General features: G+C 44.9%; 1 long non-coding RNA gene across 1 annotated transcript; it reads left to right on the plus strand.

The window, feature by feature from the left end:
* The first annotated feature begins 15,856 nt into the window (after nucleotides 1-15,856).
* On the plus strand, nucleotides 15,857-16,807 carry LOC146019471 (uncharacterized). Its single transcript, XR_014450561.1, has 5 exons — nucleotides 15,857-15,929; nucleotides 16,032-16,150; nucleotides 16,253-16,371; nucleotides 16,474-16,592; nucleotides 16,695-16,807. It is a non-coding gene; the product is annotated as an uncharacterized LOC146019471 (long non-coding RNA).
* The last annotated feature ends 4,424 nt before the right edge of the window (nucleotides 16,808-21,231 follow it).

Raw genomic sequence — 21,231 nt, forward strand, 5'->3', positions numbered from 1 at the left:
TAAAGTTATCTTGGTACAGATATATAGGTAGAGCTGTTTGAGGTGTCATGTGGTGGTTGTTTTTTTTTTTAAAATATATTTATTAGAATTTTTCAAACATTACATAGTTAAACAGTTAAACATTCAATTAGTCATGTGTTCAAGAGTTTCAGTAGTCAAGTGCAACATGCTCAGAGATTTCGTAAAAAGAAATCAATTAGGGTTTACAATACTCAGATCTCCGATCATCCAGTGTAACGTATTATCCCAGTCTGGTGTTACCTCATATCCTTCCCCTGAAGGTTTCAGGGTGAATCTGACATTTGTATTGCCGAACATGTTTACGTGGGGATAAGACTGAGCACGTTATCGGTATGCTGGGATTATATTAATATTACACATTGGCATATACATAACATAACAATTCAAAGATAACAATAAAATGTAGATGAATTGGGGGGGGGGGGGTGTGCGGGGAAGACAAGGGAAGAGTAGGTGGGGGGGGGTCCGTCCATGAGTCATACACACACTTTTTTTTTTTTTCCTCTGGTGCCTGCACCAGTGACAGTATAGGTAAAAGTGTCCGAAGTCGGCCTGGGAATCTGAAGAGCAATTATTCTTGTCTCAGCTGCATGTGTACATATGGAATGGGATTATACGGTCGACGCGTATTATATCGACGTGATTTAGGTCGAAGCCGTTAGTCAGACTGTACGGGTTTACCGAAAGTTTATAGATAGACAGTAGCATATGGTCGATCATAATTAGGTCGAAATATGCAAGGTCGAACGGTAGAAAGGTAGACCGATAATAGGTCGAACAGTATTAGGTCGAAGTATCAATAGGTCGACCCCTAATAGATCTACAAGCACAAGGTCGATCCTAATTAGGTTGGCCGCTGTTCGGTCGAACTGTAAATAGGTCGACCGGTTGAGGTCGAAAAGTACAAGATCGAACCTTTATTGGTCGACCGCATATAGATCTACAAGTACAAGGTCGGAAATTAATAGGACGACAGCTATTAGGTCGAACTGTAAATAGGTCGACCGGTTCAAGGTCGAAAAGTACAAGATCGAACCTTATTTGGTCGACCGCTTTTAGATCGACAAGGACAATGTCGAAAATTAATAGGTCGACTGCTATTAGGTCGGCAAACGCAAGGTCGACTGTTTTTAATCAGAGCGCATTTCGCTCGCCTTACTCAAGGTCCACCGTTAATAGGTTGACATCTTGTAGCACCCATTCATGACTGTAATGACACCCTGCCACCCTCAATACCCCACATCGGCACTCTTTCAACGCTGCACCACCCCTAAGTCCCCCCATATCTGTCTAAATCTAGACGCAGCTATAGTCCCCCTAGTCACCCATCAGTCAGTCAACACGTAGACCACGTTGAGCAGCAGTATTCTGACCGTGGCACTACAAGTGCCAGAATGACCTGGCACTGCTCAGCCCCGCACACCCCCATTACACCCTCACCCATGAAGTTCTCCACCCCTGGGATCCCTCCATCTCCCTACCTGCACCCATAAAATACGGCACCCCCATTCCCGGCTAATTGCAGACTCCCCAAGCCTCCCCATATAGTCACAAAGCCTCCCGCCTACATTCAGTCGCCTAGCTCCACTCTAGCGCATTGCCGGGGTCTATCATGACTGTGGCACTACAAGTGCCAGAATGACCTGGCACTGCTCAGCGCCGCACACCCCTATTACACACTCACCCATGAAGTTCTCCACCCTTGGATCCCTCCATCTCCCTACCTGCACCCATAAAATACGGCACCCCCATTCCCGGCTAAATACGGCACCCCCATTTCCGGCTAAATGCAGACTCCCCAAGCCTCCCCACACAGTCACACAGCCTCCCGTCTACATTCAGTCGCCTAGCTCCACTCTAGCGCATTGCCGGGGTCTATCATGACTGTGGCACTACAAGTGCCAGAATGACCTGGCACTGCTCAGCGCCGCACACCCCTATTACACACTCACCCATGAAGTTCTCCACCCCATGGATCCCTCCATCTCCCTACCTGCACCCATAAAATACGGCACCCCCATTCCCGGCTAAATGCAGACTCCCCAAGCCTCCCCACACAGTCACACAGCCTCCCGCCTACATTCAGTCGCCTAGCTCCACTCTAGCGTATTGCCGGGGTCTATCATGACTGTGGCTCTACAAGTGCCAGAATGACCTGGCACTGCTCAGCGCCGCACACCCCTATTACACCCTCACCCATGAAGTTCTCCACCCCTTGGATCCCTCCATCTCCCTACCTGCACCCACAAAATACGGCACCCCCATTCCCGGCTAAATGCAGACTCTCCAAGCCTCCCCATAGAGTCACACAGCCTCCCGTCTACATTCAGAAGCCCCACGCTAGCGCATTGCCGGGGTCTATCATGACTGTGGCACTACAAGTGCCACAATGACCTGGCACTGTGCAGCACTGCAAACACACCCAATACACACTTACCCATCACAGTCTGCACCCCTGGGATCCCTCCATCTCACTAGCTGTACCCCTAAAATACGGCACCCCAAAGCACCCCTATACCCGACTAAATCCACACTCCCCAAAGTCACAAAGCCTCCCTTGTACATGTAGACGCCCAGCTCCACACTAGCGCATTGCCGGGGACTATCATGACTGTGGCACTACAAGTGCCACAATGACCTGGCACTGTGCAGCACTGCAAACACACCCAATACACACTCAACCATCACAGTCTGCACCCCTGGGATCCCTCCATCTCACTAGCTGCACCCATAAAATACAGCACCCCAAAGCACCCCTATACCCTACTAAATCCAGACTCCCCTTAGCCTCCACCTAGTCACCCCGCAGTTTATGTTTATAACCCCAACAAAACACTGTTAATAGAGGTTTTATGGGCACTGTTTTTTATTGTGGTACTACAGGTCCCATAATGGCCTGGCAGTGTGCTGCGCTATGCTAGCGCTGGCGCTCCCATCATTTACTGTGTCATATGTGTGTTATTTGGCAGTTGGCAGGTGTGTGTAACCTTTTTAACTTTGGTTACTAAAATTGCCTTAAATGGTAATGGTCCTGGCAGCACTTCATAAACAAACTAACAAACATCACAGTTTCTTCGCGCCAATATTCCACCATTCAGATATGCGCTCCAAATGCATCATTTAAATGAACAAATCAGGATGCCCTCCATGTATTGTGGTGCCACTAAGCTGTCCAATGAAACCATAGCAATGTTATTTTGAAGGAGGAGCTATGTTTTGCCGCTCTTTTACACACTAAAAACCCTGTCCCTCCCTTGCTTAGGCGCCATTTGCTTGAGATTGCTGCCTTGCTGCGTAAGTTTGGCTGGCTTCTCGTTATTGGCTTTTGGATTACAATCACCGGCAGGAGAGCTTTGCTGAGCGGAGTAGTGTTCTGACGACGCCTGGAAGGAGTGACCGTAAGGCGCAGAGGAGGAGACCCATCTGCAGAGCAGGAGACCCATTGGACCCGAACCTGTGGAATTTCTCTTCTTCATTGTAAGCGCAGAACTCCCTCCTCCTCTCCACCCATAGACATTGTGCTGTATCTAGTTCCCCCCCACTCCACTTCACCTTTTACAAACATATCCATTACACCACAGGTCGTCTCCGTGACCAACCTCTGTTCCCCCGGCCCCCCACACCACCACAGGGTATTCTCCCGGTCCCACCTCCCTACCACCGGGCCCCCCCCACAACACCACAAGGTATTCTCCCGCACCCGCCATACACCCGCACCCCCCATACTTAATCAAACTGCTCCCCTACACCACAGGCTTAATCTCCGGGTCTGCCCTCATTACACTCTCACACACTAACCCCAGCATCCTCTACACACTTTGTAGTAATTTTTCTGTGCAGACTATATAGTACCGTTAGGTAAATGTCTTGCTTTATGTCTTTCAATTTAGTCCTAACTTTTTATATGTACTGTTTAATGTGTCCTGCTTTAAAAAAAAAAAAGGTGTTGTCAGTGAGCATGACTGGAAAATAATGCAGGTGTCACTATGGCTGACTTTGCATCCATGGCGACGCCTGCATTATTCTTCAGTCATCCCCACTCACCAGTCGCTCATGCTGATTGGTGTAGATTAGGGCTTGCTATTGATTGATGGATTTTTTTGACACAGGTGTTGTCAGTGAGCATGACTGGAAAATAATGCAGGTGTCACTATGGCTGACTTTGCATCCATGGCGACGCCTGTTTTATTCTTCAGTCATCCCCACTCACCAGTCGCTCATGCTGATTGGTGTGGATTAGGGCTTGCTTTTGATTGATGGATTTTTTTGACACAGGTGTTGTCAGTGAGCATGACTGTAAATCCATTCAGATGGGTGACATGGCAAAGTGCAGTTATGTTAATTCTATAATAGAGAATTAATTTATTTTTCCTAAACAATATGTACAGTATATGTGTGTGTATAAATATATAATTGGATGTGTATCTATAGATAAAATATCTATATATAATCTAAAACATTGCTTTTGTCCCTTAAGTTTATTTTTTTAGAAATGTCCCAGGAGGAAAGAAGGAGGCTTTCTCTCTCCTCAGAGGAAGAGCAGACATCGCAACAGAGAGAAGAATTGGATTTACCAATGGCTCAACAAGAAAGAGGTAGACTTTCTCTCTCTTCACAGGAAGAAGCAGAGCAGAGACAACCATCACAGAGTGCCAAAGAAGATCACGCTGGAGAAGCAATCGGCAGAGGACCCAATTTCACAGATGAAGAAACGGAGACCCTCATCACTCAGGTAATACATCACTTTGTTCAGCTGTTTGATCCACAGGAAAGGAGTTCACAAGCCAGATTGCCAAGCACAGCGTGGGATGAAGTTTCACATGCAGTCAGCGAAGAGGGGATTTTCCACCGAACACAGGAAAGCTGCAAGAAGAGGTGGCGTGACTACAGAAGAGCGACCAGTCAGAAGATGCAGAGTGGCCACAAGCTGCAGAAGGATTGGGAGAAGAAGCTAGAAGTGTTCTTGACGGTTGTCCCAGAAGAAAGGCCTGAAACCAGTGCACAAGGTTTATTGTTTTGGTGTTTGTTTTTATGCATATGTAAGTGTGTCTATATGTTTGACTCTTAAAGCTTGCAGCTTAAGGAGTCAGAGGACCTGCAACATAAATTATAAAGACATGCCCTTGCATTTTGCTGTTAAAAATCATTCGATATGCTTTGACATGATTTATCAAGGGCATGAAAATAAAACTTAGTCTACACTAAATTTAATTAAATAAGTCTGTATAAAGATTACCTTGTAATGCAATTACAAATGTATTAACTCTAACATAATTTTTTTAAGGGGCTACAAAGGATGCAGCAAAAAAGAAGACGGCAAAGGAAACCACGCCGCAGAAGCAGTCAAAAAAATCACACACAGGTGAGGAATGCCATTGCTAATTTAGGATGTACCATTTGAAAGAGCTGAAAGTACGGATTATTACCTGTTAGTACGCTTTCCTCTACTCCACCATGGCAGCCACATATGGGTTTTCCTCCAATTAGGTAGATATCTGGAAAGGGAACACAACAGCCAAAAAAACTCCCCTAGACACGGCCCCCTATATAAGGCCCGCCCCTTCAGTGCTCTGTGTCTCAATTATATAGCTTCCAATACATTTTTAAATCATATTAAGGGTGGGAAACTGCTGCCATGGTGGAGTAGAGGAAAGCGTACTAACAGGTAATAATCCGTACTTTCCTCTACCTCCCCATGGCAGCCACATATGGGTAATACCATAGCAATAATACAGTAGGGAGGGGCAATTCAAAAAAATAATAATTAGTACTTAAAAGGATACGAAGGTTATCTTCACCCCCTTAATCTCCTTTCTTTCCTTCCTTTTTTTTTTTATATCACTGCACTAAGGATCTTCCTGCCCAGTTTCACATCACTGGAGGCTCCTACATCCACTCTGTAATGTTTTGAAAAAGTGTGCGCCGAAGCCCAACATGCTGCCTTACAAAGCTCCTCTATTGAAGCTGCCCCTTTTTCTGCCCATGATGCTGCCACAGCTCTTGTCGAATGGGCCTTAATCCCTTTTGGCACCTCCATTTTTCTTATCTTATAAGCTTCTGCTATGCATTCTTTAAGCCACCTTGCCAGTGTAGCCTTCGACGCGCCTAATCCCTTATTTTTTCCTTCCGTTACTAGAAAAAGCCTCTTTGACTTCCTCCAGCCTTCCACTCTTTGGAGATAAATTATTAATGCTCTCTTCACGTCCAGGGTATGGAGTCTTCTTTCCTTCTCATTCCCTGGATTAGCACAGAATGCTGGTAGCACTATTTCTTGGTTAATATGAAATTGGGACACTACTTTCGGAAGGAAATTAGGGTTAGTCCTCAACACCACCTTGTCCTCGAAGAAGTTAAGGAATGGTTCCTCTGCCCAAAGTGCCTGCAGCTCCGATACTCTTCTGGCAGATGTAATTGCGACTAGAAAAGCAACTTTCATAGTTAATTTCTTGATAGGTATTTCTTGCAGCGGCTCAAAAGGCTCTTCCGTTAGCACATTCAATACTAAATTCAAGTCCCACGGGGCCATGGGGTTATGAAACTGTGGCCTTATCCTTCTTAATGCCTGCACGAACCTCCTTACATACTTGTCTTCAGATATTTTTGTATCTAGCATAGCTCCCAGTGCTGAGATCTGAACTCTTAGTGAGCTGGCTGACAGCTTTTTCTCTAATCCAGCCTGCAAAAAGTCCAGAACTGTGGGTATTGACCTAGGGTTCCTATGCCCTGCATCGCAGAACTGAATATAAGTTTTCCATATCTTATAGTATGTAGTTGATGTATTAATCTTTTGTGCCTTAAGTAGCGTATTTATTACCTTCTGAGAGAAACCTTTTTCTACCAGTGTTCTGGTCTCAGTAGCCATGCCGTCAGACCCCAGTTGTCTGGCTGTGGCCTCGTGTAGTTCCCCTGTCTTAACAGGTCTTCCCTGTCCGGAATCCTCCAGGGTACATCCACCGACATTCTCATTACTTTCTGAAACCACACTCTCCTCGGCCAGAAAGGTAATACTGCTATCACCGTTGTCTCCTCCCTTTGTATTTTGTTAAGCAACCTTGATATTATCGGGAACGGAGGGAAAACATCCGCCAGGCCTTTGTCCCACTGTGCCGTCAAAGCATCCACCTGACTTGCTCCTGGCTCCCAATGCCTTGACATGAAGATGGGTACTTTGGCATTGGCTCTTGTGGCCATGAGATCTATAACTGGGCATCCCCATCCTCGTACTAGGAGTTGAAAGACCTCCTGGGACAGCTCCCATTCTCCGGCTTTTATTGCCCTTCTGCTCAAAGCATCTGCTGCCTGATTTTGTTCTCCTGCTATGAACACTGCCGTGATGCTCTTTACGTGTAGTTCTGCCCATTGCAGCAGCTTCTCTACGGCCTTCATCATACTTTGACTCCTTGTCCCTCCTTGCTTGCAGATATATGCTACCACTGACTTGTTGTCTGACCTGATTATTACCTCCTTTTTGTATAGCCTGTCTCTGAAACTTTGACATGCTAGATACACTGCATACATTTCTCTTAGGTTGGAGTGTAACTGACTAGAACTTGTTCCATTCTCCTTGCGTTGCTTGTCCTTGGCAAACCGCTCCCCAACCTGATTGGCTGGCATCGGTTGTGACGATAACCTGCTCGCCTATTATGAATGACCTTCCTTTTGATATTCTTCTTGGATTCATCCACCAGCGCAGATCTTCTTTTGCCTTCTTTGATATATGCACTTTTTGTGACAGATTCTTCCCGTCTCCGTCCCATTGTGCTAAAAGGCAATTCTGAAAGGCTCGCATGTGAAACCTTGCCCAATTTATGGCTTCTAATGCGGCTGACATAAGTCCTAGTATTCTTACACAGTCTCCTGTGCGTACTACTTTTCTCTTCAGAAACCCCGCAATCTTGTCTCTCAGTTTGCAGCTTCTTTCTTCCATTAGACATACTGTCATCCTGACCGAATCTATTACAAACCCCAGATACTGACCTGTGTTGTCTGGTTTTAGTTGGCTTTTCTTTTGATTCACAATCCATCCGTGTTCTTGGAGGTAGCTTATCACTCTGTTTGTATACTCTCTTGACTGCTCTGCAGACCTCGCCATGACAAGTAAGTCGTCTAGGTATGCCCAAACTGGAATACCTTCCTTTCTTAGATTTGCTATCAGTACTATTAGCACCTTTGTAAAAGTTCTTGGTGAAGTACATAGGCCGAAGGGTAACGCTGTGAATTGATAAGTTACGCCTTTTAGGCAAAACCTTAGGTACTTCTGATGCAGATGATTTATCGGGATGTGCAAATAAGCATCCTTCAGATCTATAGTTGTCAGAAACGAGTTCTCTTTTATGTCTGGGAGTATTGTGCGTACTGACTCCATCTTGAACCTCTGCGTTTTCACAAAAGTATTTAATCTTCTTAAATCCAGTATTGTTCTGAAGCCCCCCGTGGCTTTCCTCACCACGAAGAACCTGGACTGCCATCCTTCGTTCTCTTGGTCTTGTGGTACTACCACTACCACACCTTGTTCTATCATATTTTGGAGGCTTTCTAACAGTGCCTTCCTCTCTTCTGGATCTTTTGGAATTGGTGACTCCTCCTTCCAGGATCCTGGTGTCTTTATAAATTCTATTTTGTAACCGGATGAGATAACTCCTCTCACCCAGTTGTCCTCTACAGATCGGTCCCAGACAAGATGAAATTCTCTTAGTCTGCCCCCGACCTTTAGCCTGGCGCCATTGTGACATGTTTCTAAATCCAAATCTTCCTTCCTTGCCTCTTTGGCCACGAAAGGAGCCTCTGTTACTAAACCAGGGTCTTCTGTACCCCCTTCCTGGCCTGTAAGCTCTTGCTTCTTTGAAATCCGTTGTCTGAAACTTTTGTTGTCTGACAAACGACCTCTTTGCAGGCTTTTCCTGAGGGAGCCATGTTGATTTCCCTCCTGAAGTTTTTGATATTATATCGTCTAAATTCTTTCCAAATAAGTACTCACCCTGAAAGGGCAGTGACACAAACTTATTTTTGGATTGGGCGTCTGCCACCCATGGTTTCAACCAGAGAGCCCTTCTGGCGACAATTGTTGCTGCATTACTCCTAGCTGCCAATCGTACATTGTCCAGGAAGGCATCACATATAAATTCGATAGCCACCTGCATATTTTGGATTACTTTAAGTAGCTCTGATCTCTTAATCCCGTCTAGTAAGTCAGACTCCAGGTCCTGACACCATGACCTTAAAACTCTGGAGGTTACTGCCACCGCAGAAGAAGCTTTTATGGCCGCCTCGGAGGTCATATATTGTTTCCGTAGGCACATTTCTAATTTTCTTTCCATTGAGTCTCTAAACACATTTACGTCTTCCAAAGGAAGAGTGGTTTTTCTATAAATACGGGCAATAGCTGCGTCGACCTTGGGTACTATTTCCCATTTTTTAACTTGCTGATCCTCAAATGGGTACATTTTCATAATCCTTAAGGGAACAGCCACCTTTTTATCTGGACTATTCCATTCCTCTTCCACAATGTCCTTCAATGGTTTGGACAAGGGAAATGTTTTACATTTCTTCTTCTTATCTTTGAACAGAAGATCTTGTAATTTCCCCTCTTCCTGAGGGTCCTCTATCTCTAAGGACTTATTGATCAGCCCTAATAGATTATTCAATAAATCTGGGTTAAATTCCAGTTCAGCTTTATCAGAGGGAAGTTCACCTTCCTCTATTTCCTCCCCTGCAGCTATGCCTTCCGCCTGTTCAGAACCATCTGAATCTTCTGACGGGGGATCTCTGGGTCTCATTTTGGACATTTTTTCCAAATCACCCTTTGATACAAAGGTATCAGCTAATGCTGATCTAAGCATAGACACCAGGTCATTAATTTGTTCTGTTGCCAGAAACTGCACTCCTTTGCATTTGTCACACACTGATCCAATTGCCTTGTCAGGTAATACTTTGTCACAAACTGAACATTTCCCTGTATGCAGTTTCTTATGCTTCATCTTTGTCTCCGCTTTTTCTTTACTTGTTTCTCTGAAAAGTACAGAGACAACACCCATCTCAATAACATTCAATATGAGCCACAAGAAAATATGAAAAAAGTACTTCGAGAAAAAATATATCCCCAGGCTTACCCTGCCTTAGGAGTTTGTTTTTTCTCCTCCTCCATAGTGACCACTGCACACTCTAATAGATGAAAAGAGACAATGGACTATAATTCCATGTAAGAATGGAGGAGGTAAGCCAGTGCCCCAGCAGCGCTGCTACTTCCTAGGGCCTTACCTGGCCAGCTGGCAACCACGGACCGACTACACTTCCGTCACCTGGTCCTGCGTAATCCCCCTCCTGCTAGCAGCGATGTACCCGGCGCTGTCTCCATATCAGCATTCTCCTTAAGTAGCCGGTTTCCCGCGCTAGCCCCGCATCATCACTCTGCACCACGACTCTCCGCTGACGTCAGACGCCACCGTACGTGCGTACCACGCTGCCGCCAGACGTCAGACGCCACGACCATCAACAGTGCTTGCACGCGCCGGCTGCCTCGCGCGAACTGCACCCAGCTCCTGCTGATTCCTAACAACAACGCTGCCGGAGGGGGAACGTACCAAGGTACACGCATATCCCTGACTGCACAAAGCAGCGGGCGCCTAGCTTCATCTCCCCACTACACTAGGTAGCGGGAGAACCATATTCCTTGCCCAAACCCTAACTGCACTAGGCAGCAGAGAAGGCTCTTCACAGGGTAAGCCTTCCATCTACCCGGAAAGGGAAAAAAAGACACAGAGCACTGAAGGGGCGGGCCTTATATAGGGGGCCGTGTCTAGGGGAGTTTTTTTGGCTGTTGTGTTCCCTTTCCAGATATCTACCTAATTGGAGGAAAACCCATATGTGGCTGCCATGGGGAGGTAGAGGAAATATTATTATCTCCTATATATTTGGCTACATGTGTCAATCATCCTCAGAGTGTGTCTATAACGCTGGGTGGGGTCACACATGAAACTCCACCCCCCACCTAGCCTTATACACACACAAACATACACAAGTAGCCAAATATATAATACACACATTGGCCTCTGCCTGCACCACTCTCCCCCCCCCCTCCCTGCAGCTGTGAATCTGAGGAACCACAAGTCAGGTCAGTAAGACAGCAGCGCATACCCCCTAAGTGGTGCATCCCCAGTTGCCCCCCACCCCTGCGCATCTCCCGCAGGTGGCACCAGCCAGAACACCCCACCACAATCTCTCGCCCGTGTACATCCGCAGCAATGCCACCAGCACAGCAAACCACCTCATCTATGGACAGTGTCCCCGCACCCCACAAAATCTTCCAACAGTGCCCACAGCCCTCAGTCTCCCAGCACCATCGCCAGCCGCACTGCCCCCAATCAGCCCCCCCCATCTCAAGCACAGTGTCCCCAGCCATCAGACCCCTGCATGCCCCCCCCACCCCCAACTGCAATCTCCCACCAGTGTCCACACACCTTAAGTCCCACTCTAGAATCACCAGCCCACCATGCTCTCCAGACAGCATCCCCCACCAGCCTCACCCCCCACACTCTCTCACCAGTGTCCCCAGCCATCACACACCCAGCACAATCACCAGACGCCCCGCACTCAATCTCCACCCCCTCTAATCTCCAGCCCAGTGTACCCACCCATTACACCCCCAATAGCGTCAACATCCACAATAACAGCCCACTGCAATCTCCTGCCAGTGTCTCCCGCCCTCATTCCCCTGCAAAAATCGCCATCAGCACTGCAACCCCCACCACCCCCAGACAGTCTCACCATCCCTCAGTCTCCCATCAGCATCACCAGCTGCCCCCCCTAAAATGTTTCCACAGCCTATCGCCCAACCACAAGACCCGCTGCACCGCACTCCCTAGTTATCCTGCCACTGTCCCCAGTCATCAGTCCCCCGGCAGCATAACCAACCAAAACAAACAGCCCTCCTCATCCCCCCACCATCCCAGCCGATCTCTGGACAGTGCCCTCAGTCCCTCTAAACCATCACCACCGCACCCTCTCCCACTAATCTCCTGCCACTGTCCCCAGCGCTTAATCCCCCCGCAAGCATCAACAGCCCCCACACCACCCACATCCGGCCATGCACCTAACCAAACCACAACACCGTCAAGGCTCAACCCACAGCCTGCAACTACACAACCCACATTATCCACAAACCTGCCACTTCCATTTCCATACCACCCCCAAAGCAGCTACCCCCACCCATAGAACCCCTGTAATAAATGCCTTCACAGGTTAAGGGGGCGCAGCCCCTTATGACGGTGTGAAGGGCGCGATGAATCACCTACTTTAAGTAATAAGCAATAATCACAATTGTATAATGTTTACCTTTTTTTTTACATAAGGATCACCAACAGATTCAACATTTGAGGAATAAGTAAGGAATGCATTTGTTAATTTATTTTGTACTAACATTTTCATTTAGGAAGTAATATTTGAAAGAGGTAAAATATTAGTGCTTATTATAGAATAGTTGTTGTTATTTAAGTAATGTTTACCTTTTTTTCCCCATAAGGATCACCAGCTGACTCAACTCCTGAAGATCCAAAGACGGAAAAGGAGATCACGCCGCAGAAGAAGTCGAAAACTTTGCACACAAGTGAGGAATGCAATTGTTAATTTATGTAGTACTAACATTTTCATTTAGAAAGTAATATTTGAAAGACCTGAAATATTAGTGCTTATTATAGAATAGTTGTTGTTATTTAAGTAATGTTTACCCTTTTTTCCAAAAAGGATCACCAACGCCTGAAGATCACCAGACGGAAAAGGAGATAACGCCGCGGAAGAAGTCGAAAACTTCACACACAAGTGAGGAATGCAATTGTTAATTTATGTTGTACTAACATTTTAATGTAGGAATTAATATTTGAAAGAGGGGAAATATTAGTGCATATTATAGAATAGTTGTTGTTTAAGAAATGTTTACCTTTTTTTCCAAAAAGGATCACCAGCTGATTCAACGCCTGAAGATCACCAGACGGAAAAGGAGATCACGCCGCGGAAGAAGTCGAAAACTTCACACACATGAGGAATGCAATTGTTCATTTATGTAGTTCTAACATTTTAATTTAGGAAGTACCATTTGAAAGAGCCGAAATATTAGTGCATATTATAGAATAGTTGTTGTTTTAGTAATGTTTACCTTTTTTTCCAAAAAGGATCACCAGCTGATTCAACGCCTGAAGATCACCAGACGGAAAAGGAGATCACGCCGCGGAAGAAGTCGAAAACTTCACACACAAGTGAGGAATGCAATTGTTCATTTATGTAGTTCTAACATTTTAATTTAGGAAGTACCATTTGAAAGAGCCGAAATATTAGTGCTTATTACTTAAATATTAACAAATAGTCTGTAATGATTACTTTTTTTTTATAAGCATCACCAATGGATTCAAAGACAGCAAAGGAAATCACATCGCAGAACACGTCAAAAACAGCACACACAGGTGAGGAATGTCATTTTTAATAAATGTTGTACTTTAAAAATGACGGACGTACCATTAGTTAATGTTTGAATATTACAGCTGCTGTTGAAAAGGTCAAGAGAAGGGTTTCTTTTGGAGCATTTCAGAAAGAAACCACAGCACCAACCGGTGAGCTGCCTGGTAAGCCATGGTCAAAAATAAATTAACCTTTTCAGTACAAATATTTCTACAAACATTATCAAATTATTTTGGTATTTTTCAATTATACAGTAGCAACACTAATGGAGGAAATCGAAAGTGTCCCTCTGCTTCAGACATCATTGCAAGACGTTACAATGCAACAAGAAGCTGAAACACAGAGCCGTCCTCTTGAGGACCAGCATGTTTCACCTAAAATACCGGAATCTGCACAACAAGGTTAGAATTGAAATTTGTGAATATGTTTGATGGAAAAATGAATATTACATAAAAAACTAAACTGATTTTTGTATTATAGATTCACAGCAAAATGCCATTCTGGAGGCTTTGAGGCACTTGGAGGAAAGAAGAGCTGAAGATGCTGAAAGGAATGCGAGTCGTTTTGACAAGATGGAACAGAGCATCAATCAGATGAATGCAACCATCAGTCAACAAACAGAGGCAATGGTATCGATTGGTCGATACTAAAATGAACTTGTGGCATCAAATGTATCTGTGGTTGGACATTTACAGACAATGCAGCAGAACATTGATGACATGAGCACAACAAAGAACCAAGAGAAGGAAGGACAGGTGACTCTGCAACAAATGAGTACACAACTGACTGACTTCCAGGCCAACCATTCAGTGCAATGGCAACACATGCAACAGATTCTACAGTGCATGCTTATGTGGCAGCAGCAGTGCAATGCCAATAGCAGCATGATCTGTACAAGCCTTCAGCTGATGACAGAAGAAAGATCTTCAGCCGCACAAGTTCGTGGACACCGACAAACTTCACCATCAACATCATTGATTGATCCTGGTTAGTATGCTAGACAAGAGGAAGCTGAAAGGGCATACTAAAGAAGCCATCAAAGACAGGATCAAATGGAGCAGGCTAGACCACAAGGACAGTTGATGCAGTCCCTAACACATGACCACCGTGTTTGGGATAGAGCACTTGATCTGGTACAGGAAGATGTAGCGGAGGAGGAGCGGCTCAAAAGAGCACAACAGGAGGCTGAGCGTGCCAGAGCCGAAGAGGCTGAGCGTGCCAGAGCCAAGGAGGCGGAGCGGGTCAGAGCCGAGGAGACTGAGCGTACCAGAGCAGAGAAGGAGAAGTTTGATCGATTAACACAAGAAATGTGGAACAGAGCAGCGAAGGAAAATGAGGAGAGAGTACAAAGAGAGAGAGAGGCAGACATAGCCCAGCAGAAGGAGCAGGCAGACATGGGCCAAAAGGAAACGCAGGCGAGCATGTGCCTGATGGAGATGATGATTACAGCACAGCAAAAACTGGAAAAAGAACAGCAGCAGCATGTGGCCACAGGAAGTGAGTAGCAGCAGGTGTTCAGAGGACCAAAGGACAAGGTTATCAGATCCACAAAGGAGGTCATGGCTGCAAGAATGGCAAAGGAGAAGGCTGACAGAGCCAAGGAGGAGCATTCTTGGGGAGTGGTTCAAGGAAACCAGAACAAAGGCCAGCAGAAGGAGCAGACAGACATGGCACAACAGGAGACACAGGCGAGCATGCGCCTGACAGAGATGTTGACGACAGCACAACAAAACCGGGCAAGTTTAAAGAAGCAGCATTTGGCCACAGGAAGTAAGGAGCACCAGGTTGTCAGAGGAACAAAGTAAAAGGTGGTCAGAGCCATAAAGGAGGTCAAGGCAGGAAGACAAAAAAAGACAAAGGCTGGCACAGCACAGGAGGAGCTTGCTTGGAGAGTGGTGTATGACAAGAAAGAGACAGCACAGCCGAAGGAGCAGGTGCTCACAGCTCCAAAGGTCAAGGTGGTCAGAGCACCAAAGGAGGTGAAGCCGGCCAAAGCACCAAAGGAGGTGAAGCCGTGCAGAGAACCAAAGGTGGTGAAGCCGGGCAGAGAATCAAAGGTGGTGAAGCCGGGCAGAGAACCAAAGGTGGACCAGGAGGGTAGAGCCCCAAAGGAGGACCAGGAGGGCAGAGCCCCAAAGGTGGACCAGGAGGGCAGAGCCCCAAAGGTGGACCAGGAGGGCAGAGCCCCAAAGGTGGACCAGGAGGGCAGAGCCCCAAAGGTGGACCCTGAAAAAGAAAAAGATGACAGAGCTTAACCTAAAGGTAATATTCATTATATTTTTGTATGTTAAATAAATCTGTTGAATGATGCTTATGCATGATCATTTTATTTCCATTTGAAAATAACTTTGTTTTCCATCAAGGCTCTACAACAGAAGGCTGCCACACTGTCAAGCATCAAGGGGTCCAGTCTGCAAAGAGAGGACGGGCTGTCATAAGGCTTTCCAGTGCTGCGGCAGAGGGTAAGTTGCCTCATGCTTTCTTCGCAGGGCAAGAGTGATGTAGGGTAAGGGACAGATAGCAGAGGGTTGAAATATTTGTCAATAACTCACACTTTCTTTCAGGAATAACGTTCAAGAAGGCTCTGCACCTCTGCCACACTGAAGATTCGTCAAGCATCAAGGGGTCCAGTCTGCAAAGAGAAGACGGGCTGTCATAAGGCTTTCCAGTGCTGCGGCAGAGGGTAAGTTGCCTCATGCTTTCTTCGCAGGGCAAGAGTGATGTAGGGTAAGGGACAGATAGCAGAGGGTTGAAATCTTTGTCAATAACTCACACTTTCTTTCAGGAATAACGTTCAAGAAGGCTCTGCACCTCTGCCACACTGAAGATTCGTCAAGTATCAAGGGGTCCAGTCTGCAAAGAGAAGACGGGCTGTCATAAGGCTTTCCAGTGCTGCGGCAGAGGGTAAGTTGCCTCATGCTTTCTTCGCAGGGCAAGAGTGATGTAGGGTAAGGGACAGATAGCAGAGGGTTGAAATATTTGTCAATAACTCACACTTTCTTTCAGGAATAACGTTCAAGAAGGCTCTGCACCTCTGCCACACTGAAGATTCGTCAAGCATCAAGGGGTCCAGTCTGCAAAGAGAAGACGGGCTGTCATAAGGCTTTCCAGTGCTGCGGCAGAGGGTAAGTTGCCTCATGCTTTCTTCGCAGGGCAAGAGTGATGTAGGGTAAGGGACAGATAGCAGAGGGTTGAAATCTTTGTCAATAACTCACACTTTCTTTCAGGAATAACGTTCAAGAAGGCTCTGCACCTCTGCCACACTGAAGATTCGTCAAGTATCAAGGGGTCCAGTCTGCAAAGAGAAGACGGGCTGTCATAAGGCTTTCCAGTGCTGCGGCAGAGGGTAAGTTGCCTCATGCTTTCTTCGCAGGGCAAGAAAGAATCAGGTAAGTTTCTTGCATCAACACACAAGCAAAGAGGGTACACTTTTTGTAGGAAAGGGGGCTTGGCAAGTATAGAGGGTCAGAGGTAGAAGAGAACCTGGCAGGAGTAGATATGAACTTACCTTTTGTTTTTTTTCCTTTCGCTTCACGTCCATCACGACAAATCCAGACGGAACAGGAGAAGACGTCGGCACAGAAGCGTGCAAGGGTCCAGCCTGGGAAGAGAAGACAATGAGGAGGCTGGCATAGGGCTATCAAGGGAGCTGAATCAGGTAAGTTTCTTGCATCAACACACAAGTAAAGAGGGTACACTTTTTGTAGGAAAGGGGGAGTTAGGGAAAGGTAAAAGGAGATGGTAACAGGGACAAATTTTGAAACAAGAGACTATAGTGCCTATAAATAACTTATATTTTGTTGGGGGGGGGGGTTGCATCCTTCAAGCCAAGACCATCCAGACGGAACAGGAGAAGACGTCGGCACAGAAGCGTGCAAGGGTCCAGCCTGAGAAGAGAAGACAATGAGGAGGCTGGCATAGGGCTATCAAAGGAAGACACATTGGGTAAGTTTGATTTACTTCCTATAATTTTTTTTTTTTGGATTTAAAAAAATATTTATATATATATTTTTAGAAATATCAATGTGAGCACATTTAGGGCCTTATTCAGATCTGATCAAAGTACAATATTTTCCCAAAAATGGGTAAAAGCATGTGCATTGCCGTTGGGGCATATGTAACATGTATAGATTTATATTGGTGTTTTGTTTCTGTGCAGGGTAAATGCTGACTGCTTTATTTTTAATCCAAAATTTAGATGGCATTTCCAAAACACTCAACAATCAGATCTGAATAAGGGAATTAATGTTCATTTTCAAAACCAGTGATAAGAAAAGTAAAATACAGTGGTGTGTGTATAGTGCCAGACAGGATAATGGGCCTCATTCAGATCAATATGGTACTGCGTGCATTCACACGCAGTACCAATGTTGCGCGTCTGCGGGTATCTGCGCATGTGCAGGCGTATGATGCGTGCACGCACCCTTGGGGGGGGGGGGGTGGAGATGGGCGGGGGCTTGGGCGTTCCCATGAGAACGCTGGGCGTTCTCATGGTAATGAGGCAGTGACGCGGGTGTGGGGGGCGGGTAGCTGACATCACTGGATGTCAGCTGCCCGCCTATATCCACACCAGAACTGAAGTCACTTATATATGCGTGCACGCTAAACATCATTCGATAGTCGGTGACCATCGAAAGATGTAGGTGGTTACCCGAGCCATGCGAATTGATGTCTATGCAAAACAAATTTGCAGCTGATAGGACTAAGACTCACTTTAAGGGGGGAGGGGGGCTTTCGCCGGGCGGGGTTTGGTGGACTCGCAAGCCTTGCGAATAAACCTGAATAAACCACCGATCTGTAAGGGACTATCACAATGAAGAACACTGTCTGAAAGATTGGTCAGCTGACGTACCATTTAAATATGCGTGAAAAATTTGGGACAAGAACCATCAAGTATTAATGCACAAGTTAAGCAGGCCTATGCAAGATTTTTGTGTAATTTACTTTCTCTCTTTTGTTTTGCAGCTCATACATTACAGAAGAAATGAAGTATATGAAATACATGATGCCAAAAAATGATTGAATATAGTTTTGAGAGCAAATGCAGACCCAGAATTATTATTATTATTGAGACTTTCTTATATAGCGAGTACATATTCTGCATTTCTCACAATGTGAATGAAACAATGTTTATAAATATGTATGTCTTAAGCGGTTTATGGTTAAAGGTTACACATAACAAAGATGCCATAATTGATTTTAAATGACTTGAATATAATAAAATTGCACACATATTTGATATAAATGTAATATAATAAAAATCAATTCTATCAATAATTTACATGTGTCCTAGTATATTTTTGATTATTGTAAATGCTTGATATGAGATATATAATGTAAAAAAGTGGGTTATTAAGTAAAAATTAACTATATAAATTACGGTAGATAGATTATGATTATTGTACACTGTGTGATTTACTTTCTCTATATAGTAAGGTGTACTGTCATTACCTAGATCAGGGGTAGTCAAGTATATGAATCGAAAGCTAACAATAGTTTTGTTTCCAGACCAGATGGTTGCTGCACAGGTGTAGTCATTACTCAATGATATATAGATGCAGGAAACGGTCATCTATTAGACAACACTTAGGTGGACAGTCATTAGGGCGACCACTGAAGGTCGACCGGGTTAAAGGTGGACATGGTTTTAGGCCGCCAGTCATTAGGTCGACATAGGTTTTTTCAATGTTTTTTGTGCCTACAGGCGGTATTTCATGCCCTACCATCCACTAGGGCGTGGCGGGAGAATCAAAGTGTGCCGAGCGTAACGATGCAACATGTCCAAAGCATAGCGAGCGATTGCAGGGGCTGCGGTGCAACTCCAACTGTGTCAATGTCGACATTTGGGTTTAAAAAACACGTCAACATACAATCATGTCGACCTTGGCCCATGTCGACCTTTCCCCATGTTGACCTAATGACTGTCTACCTAAGTGTGGTCTAACAGTTGTACCGTAACCCACTGACCGAGATGATAGAATATTGAAAATCTAGATTGGTAGAGAACATAAAAACTACAAACAGATTCTAACTTATTTAAATACCATTTTTCAAATTAAAAAAATATATACATTTAAGGGTAAATAGATACCACTAAGATTATGTTATCTTAAAAGGTTATTTAAATACATCATACTGACCAATTGCAAATCAAATATTTATGTTTGGATCAATACCATCATAGTAGAATTTGGTAGAAGACTTGGGGATTTTACAATAGTAAAGGTTAATGCAGATTTTTTTTCGTTGGGGGGGGGGGGGGGTTAAAACTTTCATATTTTACTATTGTTAAAGGTGAGAAATGTAATGTATAAGTATATGAATTAGAACGTTTACTTACCATACATTAGATGAATTCACTGTAATGGCTTGGCTTCCTTTTTAACATCAGAACTTTAAAATTAGAACTTGAACTTAAGAACTTGAAGATTAACTTTAAAAATAATTATCCAAACATAAACTTGTCGAAAAAAATTGAAAAACAATGTGTTTAAGGGAATGCTAAGTGATGTCCAATGGCGCCAAGATATTCCATTACAGGGACATGTCCATACTGTGAAAAACAACGCTGAATTCACTCCTCACGTTCTTTCAAGTCTCTCCTTGGGGGTGTTCTTGCAACATTCAAAACCCTTCTGGATAAAACTAGCTGTGACTTTCTGTTCTTTATGTAAAAACATGATGAGCTTGTATACACCAAACTTTTTTTCGCTAAGAAGTATGTTCCATCTGCGATGCCAACCCTCCAACTTATTTTGGGTTCGGGGTATTCCAGCTAACATTGAGTCATAGATGGACCATGTTTCTGGTGGAAAAAGAGGTGCTGACCGGGTAAGGCTTCGTGTGCGATCTCTTAGACGTCCCAATACATTTGTCTCCTCTAAATAAGTTAACACAGGGGAAGCAATTGCAGGCATTTCCCCTTTCAAAACTTTAAACGCAGCTGGAATGTCATCTTCCGGTAGAAAAGCAAGTGCTTGTAGGCTCTTTAATTTCAATGCAAGTGCATAATCCTTTCCATAATCGCCTGCAAGTCCATGTGCTTGAATCTTTCTCCAAATGTTTTGGGAAAGATGAAAGAGGCAACACTTGTGTGCTGCTTGGAAAAACAGTCTTTGAAGCTCTGATTGCTGAAAGTTCAAAATCCGTTATTATATACATTGTGGCAAATGGCATTCCCAAAGCATTTCCAATGTCTTGAAGTTCTTCAAAAAATCGAAAATAGCATTCCTCACTCTTGCTGCTTAACAGTCCATAAACAAGCGGTAAAAAGCGCTTTGATGTTTCATGTGTCCCAACCATACATAGCATGTATGGAATAGATCTGGCGAAATAATGTCGGGCAAGTCTTGAAAGTTCCGTCCATTACCCAATACTGTGCTTCATGGAGCTTCCTCAAGTTCTCTTCTGTACTAAATAAAAGTACCCTTTCATTAACAACTGAACAGTCCCTTAACAAAAATTTGGTATCCTCGATGTATTCCAAATTATGAGGAACATTAATGTCCTCCAGGGTGGTGGGTTTGGCAGGGCAATCTTCCCTCCTTACCCTTTTTACTATTTGCAGAAGGAATTCCCGGTTGGGCAAACACATAGCACTTGTAGAGGGCATATCCGCTAACACATTTTGAATAATTTGTGATGGTTCCTCGGTGGTATCCCTGGCACGTTGCTTTATCGCTGCCTTAGCAACGGCCACAATTGTCTTCTCCGGTCTGGGAGCATGAGTATGCTCACCGTGCCTATTCAATTGGTGAACTCCGG

Source organism: Crinia signifera, chromosome 7 (assembly GCF_055691185.1).
Source record: "Crinia signifera chromosome 7, ASM5569118v1, whole genome shotgun sequence".
Classification (NCBI taxonomy): Eukaryota; Metazoa; Chordata; class Amphibia; order Anura; family Myobatrachidae; genus Crinia; species Crinia signifera.